General features: G+C 48.0%; 1 non-coding gene across 1 annotated transcript; it reads right to left on the bottom strand.

Annotated features, from left to right (window-relative positions):
- Positions 1-8053: 8053 nt before the first annotated feature.
- On the bottom strand, positions 8054-8127 carry TRNAG-CCC (transfer RNA glycine (anticodon CCC)). Its single transcript has one exon. It is a non-coding gene; the product is annotated as a tRNA-Gly (tRNA).
- Between the last annotated feature and the right edge of the window lie 634 nt (positions 8128-8761).

Here is an 8761-nt window from a genome sequence, read left to right as displayed (position 1 = left end):
TCAGCCATGGTTGTGGTCCTGAAGTGGAAGCTGTCAGCTGCCTTCTCTATGAATCCTACCTCCCAGGGTCAGTGATAGAAGCTGAACCCCCAGAGGCTTTCCCCTGTGGGGGTAAGGAATTGAGGAATGGCCATAGGAACCCCTGAGGCCTTCTCTAACCCTGATGGAACTTCAGAATCATCTAGGGAGACCCCACCATAAAGACCCTAATCTGGCCGATCTAAGAGTAGGTGTTGAAGTTGCTCAGGGGATCCTGACACAGCAATGAATAGAAAACCATTTCCCTGGATGGCTCTGCACCCTGACTTCACGCTTGCTCTAACCTCCCCACTCAGCTCCAGACTGTAGAAGGAGAAATACCCACACTGTCCTTGGTAAGCAGTCGACAGAACGCTTGAGAATCTGCTTAAACAGTGAGCAAGATGGAGAAGCAGAAGGAAGGTATTCTTCACTCTGGGGTGGTTAACCAATCCCTGGGTCAAGGGCCCAAGTAAGGCTGTTGAATTTCCATCTCTGGTGGCGTCTTCAGTTAGACAGATACACATCTGGAGGCAGAGAGATGACAGTGGCCTTCCAATATTTCGTTTCTGTAACTTGATGGCATTTCCATATTTATAGATGAGGAAAATGAAAGCCAGAAAGGTTCTGTGACTCTTCCTCAGAAGGGCGGCGTCAAAACTGACTGGACCCCAGGTGTCTTGACTCAGTGTACTCTTTCTAGAGAGAACTTTTAAAAAAAATTTCAAGTTATATATTCTGGGCACTGGGAAGATAAAACAAGAGCAAAAGAAGATCTAGAATTTGTGTTCATATAGTGGATACGAAGGGGCTGGAGGCCCCCAGAGGAGACTCACAGTTCTGAAGGAATAAGATGCTACAGGAGCTTGCCATCTAGTTGGAGATACTCTCACAAAATTATAAAGCTGTTTATTAAAGTTATTATAGCATAAGATTCGTGGAAGAAAGGACCTTATTAGAGAATGTTTCCTAGAAAAGGCCTGGAAGCAATAAGTGCTTCCTGTTAATTGTGAGCTGATCACCCAGCTGTGTGCTAGAGGCTTGGGAAAAAAAACAAGGATCTTGTGCCTGCCCGCAGGGAGCTATCAGTCGAGTTAAAGAAGCGGTGTGCACTTGAGAGGCATGGAGAATCCCAGGGCAAGCAGGCCCCTGAGCCCTAGCAAGACACCCAGACACTCAGCTACAGTGGTCCCCCAGTGAGCCTCGCTTTCTCCAGACTCTGAGAAGTGGGGGAAGTTGGACCAAGGTTCCCAGTGGCACACGGGGCTCCCTGGGGGTCCTGGGCAAAGATCCACAGGCCCTAGGGGATAGGCTACATCCTCCAGGTCAGGGGTTGCAGCTGAACATAGGCCCATTTAAAAAAAAAAAAAAATCTGTCCATTTATTTAATTTGGCTGTGCCAGGTTGTAGCTGCGGCACGCAGGATCCTCGATTTTCATTGCGCCCTGGGGGATCTTTAGAACGAGCATGTGAACCCTTAGCTGCAGTTTGTGGGATCTAGTTCCCTGACCAGGGATTGAACCTGGGCCCCTTGCCATGGGAATGTGGAATCTTAGCCACTGGACCACCAGGGAAGTCCCTGGATATAAGCTCTTGACCTGGCTTCTCCATGCCCCTGCAGCAGGTAGGCACAGCCCAGGTCTTCTCCCAACAGAAGGTGGTGGGAACCCACCTCGGGCCCTGAGCCCTGTCTGACCCAGCAAGTGCTGAAGAAGAGCTGCCGGGTGCAGATTTACCACTGTACATAAATACACTTTACAATCACAGGGAAGGCTTTCTGAGGAGGCCATCGAATATTTTATAGTGATGCAGATCCAGTGAAAAGAAGGAGAATAAATAAAAGGGAAGATAATTATTTGATGGAGTTCTCTTAGGATATGCCACAGCAGGGAATACTCACAAAGAATACAGATGACTAGAGAGACACAGCTATGCAAGAATCAGATAAACCTATAAATTGTTAGAAGCAAGGATGGGAGGAAAGGAATGTGAGCGCTCCGGGTTCCCATCACGCCATCAGCGCTGGGTACCTCACTCCACCTTGCTGGCAGCGGTCTGTGCGCCAGCCACAGCACAGGCCCGCAGAAGGGAGACGCCACCTAATAAATGTCTCTGGAAAATTACGACTGTACTGCTACAGTAAAAAGATGGCGCCGTTTATCTCAGCGCCATCTGCACAGGCTCATTTGTTGCTCCCGAGGCAGCCCACACGCACCCAGCAAGTTTGCAACTCTCCACCACTTGGAGTGCTTTCCTCACGAGGATGCTCAGGGACCCAGGGTGCTCATTCCTCTTCCGGCTCTCGGCGGTCAGCAGGAGAGATGCCGAAAGAGGCTTGCAAGTGGACGCTGCAACATCAGATCTGGACCTCGGGGTGGGGGCCTGGAGTCCAGCAGCCTTCCCACGCAGGGGAAGAGGAGCACTGAGCGTCGTTCGTCATTCGTCCATCCATTCATCTATTCAGCAAAGCGTACAGAGGGTCTGCTTTCGGCCGGGTGTTGTGATGGACATTAGGGCCACCTGGGTAGTTTGCTTGCTCTTCCTGAAGGATGTGATTCAAATGTCATCAGTGAAGTCATCCCTGGGCTTTTCATCTAATACAGCCGGACTCAGACCCCAGTAGGGGTAGCCCATAACCAATGACTGGTGGACACAAACCCATGAGCCCTCTGGCTTCCTTGCCTCCAGTGGCTACTGCATTGCAATGTGTTTGGTGTTGTTGAAACATAAAACCTTGAGGATGGAGGAGGTCGCTATAAAGCCAGGAATATGTACGTACTTGGTGCTTCTCTAGTGGTTCAGACAGTAAAGGATCGGCCTGCCATGCAGGAGATCCGAGTTCAGTTCCTGGGTCGGGAAGATCCCCTGGAGAAGGGCATGGTTACCCACTCTAGTATTCTTGCCTGGAGAATTCCATGGACAGAGGAGGGTGGCGGGCTACAGTCTGTGGGGTCACAAAGGGTTGGACATGGGCGAGTGACTTTCACCATCATCATGTACGTACTGATGGATCTGTGGGCTTTTAAACTGTGTGTTGAGCTGGTTCCAATGGGTTGGATGTGGCTTTGCTGAAAGCTTGTGAATGAAAGAGACAATATACAGACATGGAAGGATGCAGTCGTGGCCTGTGCTTGCATCCCAGTCCATTTCTTAATCCGTATGAAGACAGGCTGTTCTGGCATCTCTGGGAATCTCAGCACAGCCCCAGCCAAGACCATCAAGACCATGATTCTGAGAAGGTTTGAGACGCCTCCCTTCCCTCCTGCCTCAGAGTCCTCTACCGACACTGAAATGGAAAACCTCTCTCTTCTCCCTCCTCCCTCCCCTCATGTCTCTGTACAACCAGCCCAGGAACCTCAACTTCACATGTAATAGCCCTCTTTTATTCAGGATAAGGAGAAGGCAATGGCACCCTACTCCAGTACTCTTGCCTGGAAAATCCCATGGATGGAGGAGCCTGGTGGGCTGCAGTCCATGGAGTCGCTAAGAGTCAGACATGACTGAGCGACTTCCCTTTCACTTTTCACTTTCATGCATTGGAGAAGGAAATGGCAACCCACTCCAGTGTTCTTGCCTGGAAAATCCTAGGGACCGGGGAGCCTGGTGGGCTGCCATCTATGGGGTCGCACAGAGTCGGACACGACTGAAGCGACTTAGCAGCAGAAGCAGCAGGATAAAGCATCACTGTTCTTTCCGTTGTGTGCAGAAGCACTTGTCAGACTTTGAATTGGGGCTTAGTGAAACCACTGGCGGGGAATTGAAGTTGAGGAAATAGGGACCAGAGTATGATGATCCTTTAGTTGGGCTTTTTTCAGTAGGTGATGCAGATACAGTGATGGTGTGAATCAGGGGCTGGAGTGAATCAGAGTTGCCCAGTGAGGAGAATGAACCAGCTGGAGCCCATCCCTGAGGTGGCAAATCCAGCTAGGGGGCCCTTGGAATAATCAGGGTGTGGGTGATGATGGTGCAACCCAGGAGCCTTGGAAGCCACACCGGAGAGGAGGGAATTGCTGACGGATATTCAGGAAGTTTAATTAAGAGAATTCAGTGACTGATTAGGTGTTTACATGTGGGGAGGAGAAATCTGGAAGAAGAGCAGATTTTTTGTGGGAAGGAGAAATGAAGGGCAGAAACAGAGACTAAGAAAGGGAAATGGGCAGAGAGGAAAGGCAAGGAGATAGTCAAAAAGGACCATAGAAAGACGTAGAAAATGACAGAGGCCAAAAGAGAGATGGAAAAGAAGCAATCAGTGAAACTCCTAATAAGACTTCCTTGTTTTCTAAACTTATTTCCAACCAACGTTAGACTTACAGAAAAGGTGAAAAAAAATAGTACAAAGACTTCCCACATACCAGCTTCCCCTGATGTTAAGCTTTTATGCAACCATGGCACAGCTATCCAGGACAGGACTTAACACTGCCGTTGTTGCTACTTAACATTATTGTTCAGCCACTCAGTCGTGTTCACCTCTTCGGGACCCCATGGACTGCAGCACTCCAGGCTTCCCTGTCCTTCACTATCTCCTGGAGTTTGCTCAAACTCACGTCCACTGAGTCAATGATGCCATCCAACCATCTCATCTCTGTTGCCCACTTCTCCTCCTGCCCTTGGTCTGCCCTTGTGGAAGTTCCAGTCCATCTCAGAACAAACTCTCCCCATCTTTCTCTCTTTCTTTTGCAGGATCTAGAAAGGGAAGGGATTGGGAACACCTGTTAGCTAAGGAATACTTAGATAAACTTGGATAACCATCCAGATGTTCCACATGTTCAAGCTGGATTTAGAAAAGGCAGAAGAACAAAAACTCAAATTGCCAACATCCATTGGATCATAGAAAAAGCAAGAGAGTTCCAGAAAAACATCTACTTCTGCTTTATTAACTATGCCAAAGCCTTTGACTGTGTGAATCACAACAAACTGTGTAAAATTCTGCAAGAGATGGGAATGCCAGACCACCTGACCTGCCTCTTGAGAAATCTGTATACAGGTCATGAAGAAACAGTTAGAACTGGACATGGAACAACAGACTGGTTCCACATTGGGAAAGGAGTACATCTGGGCTGTGTATTGTCACCCTGCTTATTTAACTTAAATGCAGAATACATCATGTGAAATACCAGGCTGGATGAAGCACAGTTCAGTTCAGTTCAGTTCAGTTGCTCAGTCATGTCCGACTCTTTGCGACCCCATGAACTGCAGCACGTCAGGCCTCCCTGTCCATCACGAACCCCCAGAGTTCACTCAAACTCACGTCCATTGAGTCGGTGATGCCATCCAGCCATCTCATCCTCTGTCGTCTCCTACTCCTCCTGCCCCCAATCCCTCCCAGCATCAGAGTCTTTTCCAATGAGGATGAAACACAAGCTGGAATCAAGACTGCCAGGAGAAATATCAATAACCTCAGAATCACAGATCACCACCCTTATGGCAGAAAGTGAAGAAGAACTAAAGAGCCTCTTGATGAAAGTGAAAGAGGGGAGTGAAAAAGCTGGCTTAAAACTCAACATTCAGAAAACTAAGATCATGGCATCTGGTCCCATCACTTCATGGCAAATAGGTGGGGAAACAATGGGAACAGTGACAGACTTTATTTTGGTGCAGATGGTGACTGCAGCCATGAAATTAAAAGACGCTTTCTCCTTGGGAAAAAAAAAAAAGCTATGACCAACCTACACAGCATATTAAAAATCAGAGACATTACTTTGCCTACAAAGGTCCATCTAGTCAAAGCTATGGTTTTTCCAGTAGTCATGTATGGATGTGAAAGTTGGACTATAAAGAAAGCTGAGTGCCGAAGAACTGATGCTTTTAAACCATGGTGCTGGAGAAGACTCTTGAAAGTCCCTTGGACTGCAAGGAGATCTAACCAGTCCATCCTAAAGGAGATCAGTCCTGAATATTCATTGGAAGAACTGATGCTAAAGCTGAAGCTCCAATACTTTGGCCACCTGATGAGAAGAACTGACTCATTTGAAAAGACCCTGATGCTGGGAAAGATTGAAGGCAAGAGAAGGGGTTGACAGAGGATGAGATGGTTGGATGCATCACCTACTCAAAGGACATGAGTTTGAGCAAGCTCCTGGAGTTGGTGATGGACAGGGAAGCCTTGCTGCTGCAGTCCATGGGGTCACAAAGAGTCGGACACAATTGAGTAACTGAAGTGACTGAACTGAGATAACCATCTCACTTCCAAACACTAGGAGTGTGCCCTGTACAGCACCCTCTCATCCTTGCCCTTGAAGACTTCCCATGGTTCCCCTTTCTTTTCATAAATAACTCTGATCTGCCTCTCAAGCTGGTGGAAAGCTGTGTGGGAACAACAAGCAAGAGAGAATTAAGGGCCTAAAGCATCTTATTTGCATTTGTCATGTTTCCATGTTTGCTGGGGAAGATTGAAGGCAAAAGGAGAAGGGGGTGGCAGAGGATGAGATGGTTAGCTAGCATCACCAACTCAGTGGACATGGATTTGAGCAAACTCTGGGAGATAGTAGAGGACAGAGGAGCGTGATGTGCTGCAGTCCATGGGGTCGCAAAGAGTTGGACAGGACTTGGCGACTGAACAACACCAGCATGTTTGACTCACCCCCCAAATAATCACTTGTTGATCAACCTGCATCTTTTTCCCTAATAACAAGGGTAAATAAGAGTTAGCTTATATAAAAATAGAAGGAATTCCATTTAGCTGTTCTGCTGGCACAATGCTTGGCATAAAGCAGGTGCTCAAAAATATTTGTTAACTGAATGAATTCATGAGTGATAAGACAGGGCAAGTTTTACAGTTGGGCAATACTGTGGAAAGAGCATTGGAATTAGAGAGAACCAGGTTCAAACTCTGAACCTACTCTTTCTCATGTGCCCTTGGGCAGGTAACATGACCCCTCTCAGCTTTAGTTTTTCTCACTAAAAAAAACAAAGCTGAATAGCTCCACTCTTCAGTGCAATGGTGAGAACAACAGATTATGTGTATGCAAGACCATACACATAGCTCAGTGGATTAAAAATAGTAGCAACTTTTATGATTATTTTTTGGTAACATGGACCACTCAAACTCAGAAGGTTATGGAGAACATTATCAAAAAGAATGGACAATTCTCTCTCAGGATTATCTGATGACTGTCCTGCCTAGAGGCAAAAAGATGGATAGACAAAGATGTAAGTTGTTTGCCTGCCCTGGGATCCTAGGATTCTGGATTCCCACTGCCTCTGAAATGTGGTTGTTACCTGATGTCTGGGAGAGCCAGGTGTGTGTGTGTGCTAAGTCGCTTCAGTCATGTCCAACTCTTTGCGACCCCATGGACTGTGGCCCACCAGGCACCTCTGTCTGTGGGATTCTCCAGGCCAGAGTACTGGAGTGGGTTGCCATGCCCTCCTCCAGGGGGTCTTCCTGACCCAGGGATCAAACCTGCAGCTCTTGAGTCTCCTGCATTGGCAGGCGGGTTCCTTACCACTAGCACCAGGTGCTGAAGCATAAGAGAAGCAGACATGTCACACGGTATTCCAGGAGAGGTGGGGTCTGCAGCCCACTCCCTTCTCTCCTCCTCTTTCTCACATATATATAAAGACAGCCCCGCAGGACCACACCTAACCCAACAGACACTCTGTGGCCAGTGCAGCTTCTGGTAAGGTCTATGGGTTGTCTTAGATGCCAGAACATATTTTTCTTTCGAAGTTACCAGCCAAGTAATCCCTTAGAGGGCAGAGAACATGTCACCTCCCTTTAAAAATACCTCGTTGGCATCCTACACAGAGAAGATGCTTAGTAAGCACTTTCCTGATGACAAAGATGGGGAGCAGGGTGTTTCAACCCAGCGGCAGGTAACATGGGAGATTGTGGCAGGACGGGGTACACACTGGGTTGTGTGGAGGCAATGACACACGAGGCCTTTCTCCTTGGTGACAGCTCTAGGACCACAGGTGTTTTTCTTTTTCTTTCCTAAAAAAATTTTTATTGGCTGAGCCAGGTCTTAGTTGCAGCACGCAAGATCATCGATGATCATTGCAGCATTCAGGAGCTTTAATTGTGGCATGTGGGATCCAGTTCCCTGACCAGGGATCGAACCTGGGGTGCCTGCATTGGGAGTGCAGAGTCTTAGCCATTGGACCACCAGGGGAGTTCCCCACAAGTATTTTTCCAAATGAGTGACCACTGGCACCAAAGCCAACCAAATGAGTGTGACATCTCACAGTTACCAGCACGACTTCTCTGTTTTACTCACACCTTCTGTTCTCTTTGGATCTCTAACTCCACTGTGCCTCTTCTTCTGCCTTCTTGCTCCTTCCAGCCTGTGACTTTGCTAGGCCTTTGGTGTCATCTGCTCACTCAGTCCCACTGATGGTTCGTGAGATGAGGTCTGACTTGAGAATCCCTCAGAGCCAAGGCCAAGTGAGAGGCAGCCTCCTGCATCGAGTGTGGGTGGGGGCTCAGATGCCAGCAATATCCCGCATCCCCAGCCCTCCAGCAGCAATGCTTGTGGGCATCTTCTCTGTGACAAGGAGATGCTTGTCCGTCATGTACCATAATCTCATTAACTACAACACCTGGAAAACGTATGTCTTCTTCCCATTTTCCAGACTAGGAAAGTGAGTCTCAGACAAGGAGATGAGTTAAGACAGTGGTTGGAGCTTCAGCGAGTACTGGCGTCACTTGGAGGACTTGTTAAAGCTCAGATGGCGGGGTTCCAGCTTAAGTTTCCGACTCAGTGGGTCTGGAGTGGGGCCTGTTGACTGGTGTTTCAAGAAGTTCCTA

The sequence above is a fragment of the Bos javanicus genome, chromosome 15 (genome assembly GCF_032452875.1).
Source record: "Bos javanicus breed banteng chromosome 15, ARS-OSU_banteng_1.0, whole genome shotgun sequence".
NCBI lineage: Eukaryota > Metazoa > Chordata > Mammalia > Artiodactyla > Bovidae > Bos > Bos javanicus.
Note: the sequence above shows the minus strand (reverse complement) of the source record. Positions and strands in the feature narration are given on the sequence as shown.